Source organism: Rousettus aegyptiacus, unplaced genomic scaffold (assembly GCF_014176215.1).
Source record: "Rousettus aegyptiacus isolate mRouAeg1 unplaced genomic scaffold, mRouAeg1.p scaffold_m13_p_8, whole genome shotgun sequence".
In the NCBI taxonomy this organism is placed as follows: domain Eukaryota; kingdom Metazoa; phylum Chordata; class Mammalia; order Chiroptera; family Pteropodidae; genus Rousettus; species Rousettus aegyptiacus.
The window spans coordinates 26663178-26681148 of record NW_023416311.1 but is presented as its reverse complement, the minus strand read 5'-3'; the positions used below and the strand labels follow the sequence as shown (position 1 = coordinate 26681148).

General features: G+C 35.0%; 2 pseudogenes; both read left to right on the top strand.

The window, feature by feature from the left end:
* The first annotated feature begins 2171 nt into the window (after nucleotides 1-2171).
* LOC118607669 lies at nucleotides 2172-2291 on the top strand (annotated as a pseudogene).
* Nucleotides 2292-13838: 11547 nt separating this feature from the next.
* On the top strand, nucleotides 13839-17582 carry LOC107506767 (annotated as a pseudogene).
* The last annotated feature ends 389 nt before the right edge of the window (nucleotides 17583-17971 follow it).

The following is a 17971-nucleotide window of genomic DNA, read 5'->3' as shown; positions in this document are numbered from 1 at the left end:
GTAAAACTCTTGTATTTTGCTAATGCCATGATACTATATATAGAGAACCCTAAAGATTCCACCAAAAATTGTTAGAACTGATCAATGAATTCAGTAAAGTATCAGGTTAGAAAAAAAACATATTCAGAAGTCAATAGCCTTTTTATACACCAATGATGAACTTTCAGAAAGAGAAATTAAGAAAACAATCCCTTTTACAATTGTGCTGAAAACTATAAAATACGTGGGAATCAAATTAACCAAGAAAGTAGAAGATCTGTTTTCAGAAAATTATAAGTCATTGAAAAAAGAAATTGAAGAAGATACAAATAAATGGAGACATATACCCCTTTATGGGTAGGAACGATCAACATTGTTAAAATGGCCATACTATCCAAAGCAATCTGTAGATTCAATGTAATCCCTATCAAAATACCGATGGCATTTTTCAGAGAGCTAGAACAAATAATCCTAAAATTTATATGAAGCCATAAAAAGCCCTGAATAGCCATGGCAATCTTGAGAAAGAAGAACAAAGTTGGAGGGATCACACTACCTGATATCAAACTGTATTACAAGGCCACTGTAATCAAAACAGCCTGGTACTGGCATAAAAACAGATACACTGATCAATGGAACAGAATAGAGAGCCCAGAAATAAATCCATGCCTATACATTCACTTAATATATGACAAAGGAGTTAAGAATATACAATGGGGTAAAGACGGTCTCTTTGATAAGTGGTGTTGAAAGAATTGAACAGATACATGCAAAAAAATAAGATGGACAATCTTCTGACACCATATAGAAGAATAGACTCAAATGAATTAAAGACTTAAATGTAAGACCTGAAACCACAAAACTTTTAGAAGAAAATATAGACAGTGAACTCTTGGATATTACTAACAGGAATTTCTTTTGAGATATATCTCCTCAGGCAAGGGAAACAAAAGAAAAAATAAACAAATGGACTACATCAAACTAAAAAGTTTTTGAACAGCAAAGGCAACCATCAGCAAAACGAAAAGACGACTGACTGTTTGGGAGAAGATATTTGCTAATGATACATTTGATAAGGAGTTAATATCCAAAATATATAAAGAACTTACACAACTCAACAACAAAAAAACAAACAGTTCAATTAAAAAATGGGCAGAAGACCTGAACAGATACCTCTCCAAAGAGGAAATATAGATGGCTAACAGACATATGAAAAGATGCTCAAGGTCGCTAATCATCAGAGAAATGCAGATTAAAACCACAATAAGATATCATCTCACACCTGTTAGAATAAATATCATCAATAAATAAAAAACAGTAAGTGTTGGCGAGGATGTGGAGAAAAGGGAACCCTCATACACTGTCGTTGGGATTGCAAATTGGTACAGCCACTATGGAAAACAGTATGGAGGTTTTTCAAAAAATTAAAAATGGTATACCTTTTGACCTAGCAATTGTACTTCTGGGTATTTATCCAAAGAAAACCAAAGAAATTATTTGTAAACATCTATGCACTTCAATATTCATGGCAGCACAATTTACAATAGCCAAGATATGGAAGCAACCTAAATGCTCATCAACAGATAATTGGATAAAGAAATTATGCTTCATATATACAATGGAATATTACTCAGCCATTAAAAAAATGAAATCCTACCATTTGCAATGACATAGATGGACCTAGAGGTTATTATACTGAGTAAAACAAGGCGGACAGAGAAAGATAAATACCATATGATTTTACTTACATGCGGTATCTAAGGAACAAAAAGAATAAACTAATTGAAAGCAAACTCGCAAATATAGTGGACAGTTAGTTGAAGGACAGAAGGGAGGGGAATTGGGAGACTCGAAGAATGGAGTGAAGGGTTAAAGAAGTACAAATTAGCAGTTGATAGTTGGGCATAGGGAGCATGGCAGAGGGAATGCAGTTAGCATTAATGTGATGGCTAAGAAGAGGGCCAGGGAGGGAGGGAGTAATTGGGGGGGTCATTTTATGAACATTATAGATGTCTAACCAATGTACTGTATACTTGAAACTAATTTAAATAAATAAATTTATAATAAATAAATAAATGCACCATTAAAATAGATTGTCAGAGTAGATCAAAGTACAAGACCCAACTACTGTATATGGTGTCTACAAGAAATCCACTTTAATTATGAACACACACATAGATTAAAAGTAAATGGATGAAAGTCCATGCCACCCTGAATGTGCCCGATCTTGTCTGATCTTGGAAGCTAAGCAGGGTTGGGCCTGGTTAGTACTTGGCTGGGAGACCACCTAGGGATACCAGGTGCTGTAGGCATTAAAAAAAAAAAGTAAATGGATAAAGAAAGGTATACTATGCTAATACTAATCCAAAGAAAGCAAGAGTAGCTATGTTAATTTCAGACAGCGCATTTCAAAATAAGGAAAGTTATCCGGGATAAAGGAGAACATTACATAATGATAATCTCTAAAATCTTGAAAATACATAACAATTCTTAGAACTGCAAGGAAAAATAGATGAATCCACTATTTGGTGACTTCAGGACCCCTCTATCAGTAATAGACAGATCCAGTAGGCAGAAAATCAGTATGGTTATAGTTGAACACAACGACACCATCAATCAACTGGATATAATGTACATCTATAAACTACTTTATCCAATAATGGCAGAATATATATTCTTCTCAAGTTCACAAGGAACAGTCACCAAAATAGACTACATGCTGGGGCATCAACACACCTTAATAAATTTAAAAGACTACAAATCATATAATGTCTGCTCTCAGATCACAATGGAATTAAACTAAAAAGCAATAACAGAGGGATAGCTGGAAAATCCCAAAATACCTGTATATTAACAACATACTTCTAAATAACACATGGGTCAAAAATATCTCAAAAGAAATTTTAAAATATTTTGAACAAAATGAAATGAAAACACATCAAAAATTTTGGAATGCAGTGAAAGCTTAGAGGGAAATTTATAGCATTGACTATGTTTAAAAAAAGAAAGATCTAAAATCAATCAACTAAGCTTCCACCTTAGAAAAAGAAGAGCCAACTAAATTCAAGGTAAGCAGAAGCAAGGATAAGTGAGGTTAATTCAAACATAGTCTCCTCCATGGACACGGGAAGCAAAGAGGACTGCTGGGTCAGCAGCCCCAAAGAGGACAATGAACAAAGCTTTCCCTGGGCTGTGCTTGCCCACAAGGACACTTCTCGTTGCTCCCATGGGCACTATGTGCCCCTTTGGCCGTTCCCATGGACATTATCTTTCTGCTCTGCTCGAGGACATGGCTGGTTCAGTCCTCTCTAACACTAGATAGGCAGCACATCCAGCACACCTACCATTTGCAGGAAGACCTTTGTTCCCTGGGATGAGGCAATCCTCTTCTCTTCTGCTTGCACATAAAACAATCCCTGCTCTTGGCTAGCTGCCTTTTCCTGCAGCTCCAACATACCAAGTGCTAAAGCTTCGTTGTATTTGAGTTATAAATGGAGTGTCTCACTTTGCTGGCCCTCCTGGTGGTTTTTACGGAATATCCAAGGCCCAGGTGCAGGTTCCTGGCCTGGAGTTCCTGTGTTACAGGATATAATAAAAGTAAAAGAAAAATCAATGAAATTGAAAACAGGAAGTAAATAGAGAAAATTAATGAAACCCAAAGCTGTTTTTTTTGAAAAGGTCAATAAAATAGATAAGCTTATAGATAGGCTCACTAAGAAAAAGAGAGAAGGGACTTCAATTACTAGTATCTGAAATGGAATAGGAGACAGTGGTGTAGATCCTATGCACATAAAAAGGATAATAAAGGAATATTATAAATAACTCTATGCCCACAATAATTTGATAACCTGGACAAAATGGATCAATTTCTTAAAAGATACAATCTGCCCAAATTCACACAAGAAGATATAGACTATCTGAATAGGCCTATACCTATTAAGGAAACTGAATCGATAGCTAATAACCTTCCCAAACTGAAAGCACCAGACCTAGATGAGTTCCCTGGAAAATTCTAACTATGAATTCAATTTCTTCATTAGATATGGACCTATTCAGGTTACCTATGTAATCATTTCGGTAGTTTGTGGTTATTGAGGAACTGTTCCTGTGGGCTCCATTAGGATGTCTCACATCACTAATACAGAACCGCTTGGGACTGTAGCATGAGGGCTTGGAGAAAAGAATAGAAAAAAAGATTTCTCTCCTCTCTCTGAGCATTAGAATGTCCTTTTCCTGATCCTTGGGCCAGAACTAGAAGAGTTCTCTTGGACTTCTCACTAATCATGCTAATGTTCATTTTGGTTTCAGGCTATATTGTGCTGAGAGTGGAGGATACTGGAGAAAAAAATTAGTAGACTTGGCACTGGGTCAGTGGTACTCCTAATTCTTGCCTTTTCCAATGTTCCTGCTATTATTGACTTTTCGGAGTCCTCAGCTAGCTGTTCCATACATTCTGTCGAGGTTTTATAACTATATTCAGCAGGAGAGACAGGGTGGAGTACACTTACTCCATTTTACCCAGAAACAGAACGTAAAGATTTCTTTGGACATACGAAAGCTGAAAGAATTAATCACCAGCAGATATTCACCTCAAAAATGTTAAACGAAATCCTTCAGACAGAAGAAAATGATACCAGATAGAAATATGAATGTATATAAAGGAATGAAGAGCCTTAGAAATGGTAAGCATGTGGGTAAACATAAAAGACTTTTTTATTATTTTTTAAATCTTTTCAAAAGATAATTGATCACTTAAAGCAAAAAATAATATGTTGTAGCACTTATAACATGTAGAAGCAAAATATAGGACAACAAAAACACAAAGGCCTAGTAGGGGAAAAATAGAAACACAATGTTGTAAGGTTTTTATACTATATTTTAAGTGGTATAATGTTACCTGAAGGTAGACTAATAAATTAAAGATGTATACTATAAGCCATAAAGCAATCACTAAATAATAAGAAACTAAGAGTTAGACCTAATAAACTAATGAATAAAATAAAATAGAATCATAAAAATATTTAATTTTTATAAAAGGTCAGGAAGAGGGAAAAGGAAACAAAAAACAGATGGGTCAAATAGAAAACAAATATCAGGATGGCAGTTTTAAATCCTACCATATCAATAGTTATATAACATGTAAATGATTTATAGGCAGGTGGCAAATAATGGCCTTTAGGCCAGTCCCTAACTAGAGCATGTTTTTACATGGTCCTCAAGCTAAGAATGGTTTGTACATTTATAAATTGTTGTTAAAAAAGAGGAAAAGAGTATGTGACAAAGACTGTATGTGGCCCACAAAGCTTAACATATTTAACTGGTCCTCACAGAAGATATTCTTCTACTGCTGGTCTAAGTGCCCTGATTAAAATTAAAAAGTAGAGATTTTCATATTGGATAAAAGAGTAAGACTCAACCATGCTGCCTATATAAACTGAAATAGTAAAAGAATGAAAAATATGCATATGATAATAGAAAATATATCTATATCTATGTCTCTGTCTCCAGTTTCTGGCACAGAGCTCCAAAAACCCTCATGATTTTCTAAGTGATAAGAGCACTAGGAGGATCTTTTGTTTTAATATTTGGTTTTGATTCCAGTTTTGACCTCCTCACAGAATGTTCCTAAATCCTTGGAATTTCCTGAGTGGTATCATTGTCTTTTGTTTCAATGAGATGACTCTTCACTGAGCTCCTGGATCAGGCTTGCACCAAAAAGATAAAGCCAAAATTCCAACTTGGAATTTTCATCTCTGGTCCCCATATTCCAAAGAGGGAAGAGGGGCTAGAAATGGAGTTAATGATTGATAATACCTGCATGATGAAGCCTTCATAAAAATTTCAATAATGCTAATGCTAATAAAAGTTTAGCCAGAATGGTTATATAATGCTAATGCTAATCAAAGTAAAGCCAGAGTGATTATATAAATAAGAGACAGAGTAAATTATTTCAGGGCAAAGAATATTACTAGAGACAAGAAAGATAATTTATAATAATGAAGTGGTCAATTCATTAAGAGGCTTTAAAAATTCCAAACGATTATGTTTCTATTAACAAGAGGTTCAAAATACATGAAGCAAAACCTCCAAATAGAAAGAGACTTGTTAACAACTATAATCAGAAATTGCAACACCATTCCTTCATCAATTGGTAGAATAGTAAACGGATAATCAATATGGATATGGAAAATTATAACAATACTGTCGACCAACTTAATTGACATTTATAGTATCCTCCAGCCAACAACAGCAGAAAAAAATGTTTTTTCACGTGTGAATGGACTAATCATCAAAGTAGTCACCATCATATTTGGGGCCATAAAATAAGTCTCAATAAATTTAAGAAGATTCAATTTTCACAAAATAAGTTGTCTGACAACAATAAAGTTAAATTAGAAATTGTTTTTTAAAAAGATAACTGAAAAAATTTCCCAAATATTTAGAAATTAAATAGTACATTTTAAAATAAACTATGAATCAAAGAAGAAATTACATGAGAAATTACAATGTATTTTAAGTGAATGAAAGTGAAAAAAAACAGATTATCATTTGTAGGATTCAGTTACAGCAGTATTTACAGGGAAATTTATAGTATTGAGGTTTTATATCAGGAAGGAAAAAAAGTCTCATATTGATAATTTAAACTTACACACTGAGAAACAACATTTTAAAAGAAAAAAATTAACTAAAGAAGAAACATTATCAAACTTACATAAACTCTTCCAGAGAAACCGAAGAGGAGTATTTCCCAAGTTACTCTCTCCTCTTCTGTAAGACCAACATTATCCTGATACCAAAACCAGACAAAGACAGTACAAGAAAAGAAAACTACAGACCAATGTTCCTCATGAGTAAAATGCAAAAATTCTTAACAATCTTCTAGTAAATAACATTTCACGATATATAAAAATGATAGTACGTCATGACTAAATGGAGTTTATCCCAGGAATACAAGGTTAGTTTAACATTCAAAAATCAATGATTATAATTCATTATATTAACAGATTAAAAACAAAACAACAACAAAACCCAGCGGATGCAGAAAAGTTTTTGACAAAGTTAACAGTAATTACTGGAAATACTAAGAATACAAAGAAACTTTGTAAACTTGACAAAAAAAAATTATATTTTCCTTCTAAGATCAGAAACAAAGCAAGAATCTCTATTCTCATCACTATCATTCAATGTAGTATTGGAACTTCAACAAGTGCAACAGAACAATGAAGAGAAATAAAAGGCATCTAGATAGAAAAGAAAGCTCTAAAACCATCTGTTAGCAGACAACTTTATCACGTATGTAGAAAATCCTATGGAATCTATAACAAAAACTGGTAAAAGTAAAAAAACTTTAGAACTACTAAAACTAACAAGAATAAGTGAGCTTATCAAGATTACGAAGTACAAGATCATTATACAAAAATCAATTATATTTCTATGTAGTAGTAACAAATAATCATAAATAGAAATCTTAAAACATATTTTTTATAGTATCAAAATATATGAAATAATAAGCAAAAACTTTGACAAAAGGGAAATTCTGGGAAACATGGTGGAGTGGGAGGCATCCTCAGATTTCTCCCCTTGAAACAACAATAGGCCGAACATCTAAAACAGAACAAAACAACACCCAAACTGCACACCAGCACATCTGAGCGTGGGATCTGTGCATAAGAACTACCACAGGTCAGAACTCTAGGTGTCGTGCAGTGAACTGGGGGGGAAAAAAAAAAGCTGGCTCTCACAGCTGTCGGAGCTGAGGGGAAGGGGTGAAGGTCCAGCAACTTCCATGAACAACCCTGCTTGGAAGTGCTGGGACTTCTATGCAGATGATAGCAGGGCCCCGTTATCAGGGCAGAAAGCAGAGAAGCAGGATAGGGCCGCAGAGAAACAATAGTTGATTTTTCCAAGCTGCAGTTGCAAAACCAAGGGTGAGCCGCAGCCCTCAACTCCCAACCCAGAGGGACCCTCCCCCGCTACCTTCTGAGACTAATCACCACAGAGCTCCAGGGGAATCTGAGCAAATGCTACCAAAACTGTTTGCTAACACTGACAGGGACTGAAACTGAGAGCAGCGAGTGTGATTAAATTTCTACAAGAAAAAAAAAAAAAAACCCCAAAACATTATTTAGGCTTTATATAAAGCAGGGATCCAAGATGCTTAGACGCCATCTCCTGGAAACCAAAAGAAAAGTGTCTTCTTTGTAGCAGGCTAAAGAGAGGCCTTTATATAACAAATCTTCTTTCTGGAAAAACAGCAGAATACGCTTCCATTAATGCCCCGGTGGAGAAATAGTCCATTAAACACTGTGAACAACTAAGGTGATAAGGCATCTCAGAAAGAAAGAGAAAAATCTCCATAAAATAAGCTTACAGACATAGAAATATGCAACTTAAATGATAGCTAATTCAGGATGGTACTTCTGAAAAAACTCAATAAGATTGAAAATAATTCATATCAACAATTCCAGGAATTGAAAAAACAACTAGATGAGCAGAGCAAGGAGATTGAAACCCTTAAGAAGAACAGAATAGATCTTCTGGATATTAAAAAAAAAACACACACTGCAAGAGTTGAAAAATGAAATAGCAAGCTTGGGAAATAGAGTTAACCAAATGGAGAAAAGGATCAGTGATATAAAAAACAGAAATCTAGAAATAAATCAGAAGGAAGGAGAGAGAAGTCAAATAATGAAAAATAATGAAAGAGGAATACAAGAACTAGCTGATACTATCAGGAGGGGAAACATAAAAATAATGGACATTATCGAAGGCGAGGAAAAGGAGCAGGGATTAGAAAGCATTTTCAGACAAAGAGTGGATGAGAATTTCCTAAATTTAAGGAATGAGCTGGAGCTTGGAATTCAAGAAGTCAACAGAACACCCAATTATCTCAACCCAAAAATGCCTTCGCCAAGACATATTGTGATAAAGTTAGCAAAAATCAATTACAAAGAGAATTTTCAGGGTAGCCAGGGAGAAGGAAACAGTAACTTATAAACGAAAACCCATTAGATTATCATTGGTCTTCTCAGTGCAGACCTTACGAACCAGAAAGGAATGGAATCAAATATTTAAACTATTAAGTGAAAGGAACTACCAGCCTAGAATAATGTATCCAGCTAAGCTCTCCTTTAGATATGAAAGAGAAATTAAAACCTTTCCAGACATACAAAAATTGAGGGAATTCTCCACTATGAGGCCTGCACTACAGGAAATACTGAAAGAGGTCAGCTCACCTAAAACAAAATAATAATAATAACAAAATACATAATTAGGAGTAAAGTGACTATCAGGCAAATAGAAGCAGAGTAGTGCAATCCTTAATAAGAATAGGGCATTATAAACTTAAATAATAAGAAGAGTATTGCTATAGCAAGATAGTAATGAATGTTCAGCATACATAGAGACAAATTGAGATAACAATGACTGAAAAGGGGAGGATTCAAAGATCCAAATTCTCAAAAGAGAATGCGGATAAGGCACATTCAGAAGAAAATGGATGACTATATATATAACTATCTTTTTCATTTTCTTAATGGTAACCACACACCAAAGATTCAGAACTGAAGTATATAACATAAAACAAGAAGAACTACAGGCAAAACCTACAAAAGCCAACCAAAATAAAGAAAACAGAAACACAGGAACAAGGAAGCAATGGAAACACTGACCTATCAGAAAGCAAAAGATAAAATGCCTATAAGAAGACCTCATATTTCAATAATCACCCTACATGGACTGAACTCACCAATAAAAAGGCACAGAGTTGCAGAATGGATCAGAAAATGAAACCCAACCATATGCTGCCTCCAGGAGACACATCTTGGCTCCAAAGACAAATAGAGACTCAAAGTGAAAGGGTGGAAAATGATATTTCAAGCAAATGGCATTCAGAGAAAAGCGGAAGTAGCAGTACTAATATCAGACAAAATAGACATCAAAACAGAGTTAAAGAAAGATACTGAGAGACACTTCATAAAAGGAATCATGCGCCAAGAATAACACTTATTAATATCTACACTCCCAATCATGGGGCCAAGAAATATGTAAAACAATTACATATTGAGATGATTGTATGATTTTTATCTTTAATTTTGTTAATATAATATTTATATTTATTGATTTGCATATGTTGAAACATCCTTGCACCTCAGGGATAAATCCCACTTGGTCATTGTGTATGATCCTCTTGATGTGCTGTTGAATTTGATTTGCTAGTATTTTGTTGAGGAATTTTGCATCTATGTTCATCAGGGATATTGAACTGTAATTTTTTTTTTGTAGCGTCCTTGTCTGACTTTTGTATCAGGATAATATTGGACTTGTAAAATAAGTTTTGAAGCGTTTTCTCCTCTTCAATTTTTTGAAACAAACTGAAAGGCATTGGTGTCGATTCTTCTTCAGATGTCAGTAGAATTCATCGGTGAAGCACTGGTCCTGGGCTTTACTTTGTTGGGAGATTTTTCATTACTAATTCAATCTTTGTACTTGTTATTGGTATGTTCAAATTTTCTATTTCTTCATGATTTAGTTTTGGTAGGTTGTATGTTTCTACGAATTCATTTATTTTTTTCTATGTTAAACAGTTTGTTTACACGTAACTGTTAATTGTATTCTCTTAACATACTTTGTATTTCTGTGGTATCAGTTGTAATATCCTCTCTTTCATTTCTGATTTTGAGTCTTCTCTCTTTTTTCTTAGTCTAGCTAATAGTTTGTCAATTTTGTTCGTCTTTTCAAAATATCAACTCTTAGTTTTATTGGTCCCTCTATTGCTTTTCTAGTCTCTATTTCATTTATTTCTGCTCCGATCTTTGTTATTTTCTTCTTTTGCTTATTTTGGGCTTAGTTTGTTTTCCTTTTTGTAGTTCCTTGAAGTATAAAACTCGTTATTTATTTGAGATCTTTCTTTTGTCTTAGCGTGGGCATTATTGGTATAAACTTCCTTGTTAGAACTGCTTTTGCTTCATTACATAGTTTAGATATGTTGTGTTGCCATTTTAGTTTGTCTCAAGATTTTTTTATTTCTCTTTTTATTTCTTTTTTGACCCATCGGTTGTTAAATTTCCATATATTTGTGAATTTTCTAGTTTACCTCCTGTTATTGATCTAGTCTCATATCATTGTGGTTAGAAAAGATGCTTGCTATGATTTTTATCTTCTTAGATTTTTAAAGGCTTGTTTTGTGACCCAACATGATCTATCTGAGAGAAAGTGTACTTGAGAAGAATGTGTATTCACTACTGTTGGATAAAATGTTCTGTATATATCTGTTAAGTCCATTTGATCTACACTGCAGTTCACATTCAGTGTTTCCTTATTGAATTCTCTCTGGATGATCTATCCATTGTTGAAAATGGGATATTGAAGTCCCCTACTGTTATTGTATTGCTATATATTTCTCCCTTTTGATCTCTTAATATTTGCATTATATATTTAGGTGCTCTGATGCTAGGTGTATGTATATTTACAATTATTATATCCTCTTGATGAATCGATCCTTTTATACCAATGTAATGACCTTCTTATATCTCTTATTACAGTTTTTGACTTAAAGTCTATTTTGTCTGATATAAGTATAGCTACTCTTGCTCTTTTTTGGTTTCCATTTGCATGGAATATCTTTACCCATCCCTTCACTTTCAGCATATGTGTGTTCTTAAAGCTGCAGTAAGTCTCTATAGACAGCACATAATTGATTCTTAAAAAAAAAAAATCCATTTAGCCACTCTATGTGTTTTGAATGGAAAAGTTAATCCATTTACATTTAAAGTAATTAGTAATAAGTAAGATTTACTATTGCCATTTTGTTCACTGTTTTCAGACTGTTTTACAGTTCATTTTTTCCTTTCTTTTTCTCTTGCTGTCTTCCTTTGTGATTTGATGATTTTCTTTAGTGATACTCTTGGATTTCTTTTTCTTTATCCATTGTGTATCTACCAGAAGTTTTTGCTTTGTAGTTACCACGAAGCTTAATAAAACATCTTATAACAGTCTGTTTAAGCTAATAACAACTTAATTTTTTTCATAAAAACTCTATTCTTTTACTCTTCCTCCCACATTTTATGTGTATCCATTAACTAAGCAGTCCCCAACCTTTCTGGCACCAGGGACAGGTCGCTCCTATGAGAATCTAATGCCTGGTGATCTGAGATGGAGTTAAGGCGGTGATACCAGTGCTGAGGAGTGACTGAAAGTACAAAGGAAGCTTTGCTCATTCACTGGCCACTCACCTCCTACCAGCCACTCACTTCCTACTGTGTGGCCCTGTTCCTAACAGGCCATGGACCGATACTGGTCCATAGCCTGGGGGTTGGGGACCCCTGCATTAACTAATTATTGTAGCTATAGTTATCTTTAAGTCTTTTGTCTCTTAATCTTTAGACTAGACTTAAAAGCAATTCACTACATAAAAGCAATTAATGTAGCATTAGAGTATTTTGAATATGCCTATGGTTATTTTTACCAGTTAGTTTTAAAATTTCATATGCTTTCATGTTACTAATTAGCATCCTTTTGTTTCAGTTTGAATAATTATAAGGCTGGTCTAGTGGTGATGAGCTCTCTTAGCTTTCATTTATTTGGGAAAGTCTTTATCTCTCCTTCATTTCTGAAAGACAGCTTGCCTGGTAAAATGTTCTTGGTTGGCAGTGTTTTTCTTTCAGCATTTTGAATATATTATCCCACTTTTTCCTGGCCTGCAAGGTTTCTGCTTAGAAATCGACTTATAGCCTTCTAGAGGTTTCTTGTATGTGACGAGTCTTTTTTTTCTCCTGCAGCTGTCAAAACTCTCTCTTGATACTTGATTTATAATAGTTTGATTATAATACATCTCAATGAGGTCTTCTTTGGGTACTTTTGAGCTTCATGTAATTAGACGTTTAAATCTCTCCCCAGATTTGGGACATTTTTAGCCATTATTTCTTTAAATAAGCTTTTTGTCCCCTTGTGTCTCTCTTTTCCTTCTGGGACTCCCATTATACATATATCCTTTATCTTTACAGTGTCCTGTAAATTCCAGAAACTTTCTTCATTCCTTTCTACTTTTTTTCTTTTTTCTTTTCTGACTAGATAATATCAAATGACCTATCTTTGAGCCCACAAATTCTTTCTTATGTTTGATCAATTCTAATATTGATATTAATATTGATATTATTGATAATATTACATTAAATTTTTTTTTTGTTCACTGTAATCTTCAATTCCAGAATTTGTTTGGTTCTTATTTTGATTTTTATATCTTTCTGGACCATCTTGTTTTGTTCATGTATTATTCTCCTAATTTCATTGACGTGTCTATCTGTGTTCTCTGTAGTTCACTGAGCTTCCTCAAAACAATTATTTTGACTTCTTTGTCAGGCAATTTGTAGATCTCCATATTTGAGGGGGGGGGGGTCAGTTACTAAAAAATTATCATGGTCCTTTGGTGGTATCATGTTTTCCTGATTTTTTTTTGTGCTCCTTAAAGTCTTGTGTTGTATCCATATCTGAAGAAGCAGTTACTTCCTCCAGTCTTTCCTGACTGGTTTGGGAGAGAAATACCTTCACCAGTCAGCCCTGATAGATATTTTGAGGCTCTCACAGACCTTGTCTGTGGATGTGCCCACTTCGTACCTCTTGTTCTCTCTTGCGGGAAAATTCTTAAGATTATATGCCTTCTACTGACTCCATAAAGCCAGGCTGAGAGTTGAGAGCCTCCTGGTTTTTAATTTCCTTAGGGTAGTGCCCTGAAATGCTCAAGTTTTTGTTTGTTTGTTTTCTTCCCGTTATTTTGCCTTCTTCCAGTCTCAGAGTCAGACCAGCTTTTCTGCATGTGCTTTCAAGTTATCTACAAAGACTTAAATGCTGTCCATGAGGGCATGTGTAGGGACCTGGCCAAAGGAGGTGAGTGAGGTATGTGGAGCACTGAGAGTACCCTTGGATGAGTTGGGGGCATCTGCAGGTGAGGCATTCCAAGTAACTTATTTGTGGGCTTTCTGATGGAAGTCGTAAAGTGGTTAGTAGAATCCATAGCACTTTGTTGAATTTCAAGCCCTGGTTTCTGTACTCCCAGCCTCTTCCAGCCCCTCAGCTGTGCTGATCACTTAAGTATTCTGGGTCAGGAGAGGAAGAAGAGAGTCTCTTGGGCATCATTTTCCTTGGCTGGGGAGGCCAGGCATTGACTCTCAAGACTGCCTTTTCCCTATGGGAGAAATTGTGGGTCAAGGGGATCTTTCTTGGCACCTTGGGAAAGGGGTGACTTGGGTAATGTGAAATTGTTCTTCCTACCCTTTTCAATGTGTCAATTCTCTGATTTTTTTTTTTTGGTCTAATAATGTGGTGGAATTTCTCCACTGGGTTCCCCACAAAGGTATTCTTGTTGATCAGTGGTTGTCAAAATTGCTATTCTCTAGGATGAGGGGTGGGTAGCCACTTGGGGTAGAAAACTCCTATTTTACCATCTTGCTGATATAACTCTTCCAGCATTAATTCTTCTTTAAACATTTAGCAAAATTCACCAGTGAAGCCATTTGGTCTTGGTCTTTCTTTATAAGTTTCTATTATTAATTATTTTTATTATTGTTATTATTTATTATTATTATTTCAATGTCTTTATTCGTTATAGTTTTTTCCAGCTTTTCAATTTTTTTTTTCCGTCGGTTTTAGTAAATTGAGTCCTGCTAGGAATTTGTCCATTTCATCTAGGTTATCTACTTTGTTAGTGTACAGTTTTTTATAGCATTTCCTTATAGTCCTTTTTACTTCTATTTGGTTAGTAGTAATGTCCATTTTTCCATGCTCAATTTTAAGAATTTGAGACTTTGATCTTTTTTTGTTCAGTCTAACTAAAGTGTTGTGAGTTGGGGAGATCTTTTCAAGCAACCAACTTTTGGTTCATTAATTTTTTCTATTGTTTTTCTTTAATTTATTTCCCTTTAAGCTTTATTATTATTTTTTACTCAGTTATACATTTCTCTCTAAGCTTCTTTTTCTTCCTGTGCCAGTTTTGATAATGTCTTTAAGAAATTTTTCTATTTCACTTGAATTATCAAATATATTGGCAAAATATTATTCATAACATTCTTATTATCTATTTAATGTATATTCACACTTTAGTGATGTCCCTCCTTTTCTTACTAATATTAATCATATTTTTTGTTTACAGGATCTAGCCTGAGTTTTATTAATTATGCCAAGAGACTCTAAGGTTACCCTATGATATTCATCTCCTGGCATTCACTCTCTTATGTGATCATTTTCCTTTAGTGTGAATGTGAACTGTGATTTGCTTCTAACCAATAGAATATGACAAAGGTGAAGGAATATATATGGTAATGTGTTTGTGATTATTTTATATGAAATAATAATCAATATTACTATAAAATTACCCTCACCACTGTGGCTTTGAGAAATTAAACTGCTGTGTTGCAAGCTGCCATTTGGAAAGGATCATGTGTTAAAGAGCCAAGGGTGGCCTCTGGTTGACATACAGCTAGAAAGCGAGGCTTCAAATGCAGCAGAACTGAATTCTATCAATAACCACATAAATTGTAAGTGGCTTCTTCCCCAGTTGAGCCTCAGATGAGACACCTTGTTTGCAGCTACGTAAGGCCCTAAAGCAGAAGACCCAATTAATCTGTGCTTGGACTCCTGACTCACAAAAATGATGAGAAAATTTTGTTATTTAAAGCCACCATGTTTGCAGTTATATTGTTACATAGCAATAGATAACAGATACTTTAATAATTTGGATTTTTCAAATGAATTGCTTTTGGAATCAGTTGAGTTTCTTTATTATCTGTCCACTTCTTATTTCATTGATTTTTGGTCTCACTTTTATTACTCATATTTTTCTATTTCAGGTTTAATTTGCTTCTTCATTTCCTAGCTTTTTAAAGGTAGGCTCTTTACTCATTGATTATAGGCTTTTCATCTTGCATATACCAGAATATAAAGGTATAGATTTTGCTTTTTTTGTAATGTGTTTGCTGCTAGAACACAGATGTCATGAAAACTACTATTAAATCTAAGTCAAAATAGGAAAGAGAAAGACTCATATCAACGTTGTTATCACTGGATACATAGATTACAGCAAGTCTACAACTACTGGTCATCTGATCTACAAATGTGATGGGATTGACAAAAGAACCCTTGAAAAATTTGAGAAGGAGGCTGCTGAGATGGAAAAGAGCTCCTTCAAGTATGCCTGGGTTGTCTACAGCCCTGCTACCGTGAACAAGCCCGATCTCGTCTGATCTCAGGGTCAGGCCTGGTTAATACTTGGATAGGAGACCACCTAGGAAGACCAGATCCTATAGACATAAAAATAAAAGAATAAGGGATTGTAACTGACAAGGCCCTTGCAATCTGTGAGGTCAACCAAGGGTTGCCTCACCTTAAAAAAAAAAAAAAAGTATGCCTGGGTCTTGGATAAACTGAAAGCTGAATGTGAGCATGGTATCACCATTGATATCTTCCCATGGAAATCCAAGACCAGCAAGTATTGTGTGACCATCATTAGTGCCTAGGACACATAAACTTTATCAAAAACATGATTATAGGCATATCTTAGGCTGACTGCACTGTGCTGATTGTTGCTGCTGGTGCTGGTGAATTTGAAGCATATGTCTCCAAGAATGGGCAGACCCATGAGCATGCCTTTCTGGCTTACACACTGTGTGTGAAACAACTAATTGTTGGTGTTAACAGAATGAATTCCATTGAGCCACTCTACAGCCAGAAGACATACAGAAATCAGTAAGGAAGTCAGCACCTACATTAAGAACACTGGTTACAACCCTGACACAGTAGCATTTGAGCCATTTTCTGGTTGGAATGTAACAACATGCTGGAGCCAAGTGCTAACATACCTTGGTTCAAGGGTTGGAGAGTTACCCATAAAGATGGCAATACCAGTGTAATCATACTGCTTGAAGCTCTGGGTTGCTTCCTGCCACCAACTTGTCCAACTAACGGGGCTTTGTATCTCCCCCTCCAGGATGTTTACAGAATTGATGGTATTGGTACTATCTTTGTGGACTGAATGGAGACTGGTATTCTCAAACCAGGCATGATGGTCATCTGTGCTCCAGTAAATGTTACAACTGAAGTAAAATCTGTTGAAATGTACCATGAAGCTTTGAGTAAAGCTATTCCTGGGAATGACGTGGGCTTACATGTCAAGAATCTGTCTGTCAAAGGTATTCATCTTGACAGTGTGGATAGTGCCAACAAAAATTACTCACCAATGGAAGCTGCTGGTTTCACAAGCTCAGGTGATTATCCTGAACCATCCAGGTCAAATCAGTCCCGCGTACACACCTGTGCTGGATTGTCACAAAGCTCACATTGCTTGCAAATTTGCTGAGCTGAAAGAGAAGATTGATCATCATTCTGAGAGAAAGATGGAAGGTCACCCAAAGTTTTTGAAATCTGGTGATGCTGCCACCATTGATATGGTTCCTGGAAAGCCCATGTGTGTTGAAAGCTGCTCTCTCTGACTGTCCTCCTCTGGGCCATTTTGCTGTTTATGACCTGAGATGTCATCAAAGCAGCAGACAAGAAGGCAACTTGGAGCTGGCAAAGTCATCAAATCTGCCCAGAAAGCTCAGAAAGCTAAATAAATATTATCCCCAATACCTACCACCCCAGTCTTAATCAGTGGTGAAAGAATCATCAGAACTGTTTGTCTCAATTGGCCATTTAAATTTAATAGTACAAGACTGGTTAATGATTACAATGCATTGTAAAAAACCTTTAGAAGGAAAGAAGAATGCTTTGTAAACCATTTGTTGTTTTTTTTTTTGTTTTGTTTTTTTTCTTCTGGTTTTTTTTTTTTGGTGTGTGACAAGTTTTTAAAAATTTATTAGTTTTAAAAATCAGTACTTTTTAATGAAAACCACTTGACCATAAATCTGTCACAGAATTTTGAGACCCATTAAAATAAATTTTAACAAGAAAAACAACCAAAAAAAAGTTATAGATTTCCTTCGAGGCACTGTTTAGAGCTGTA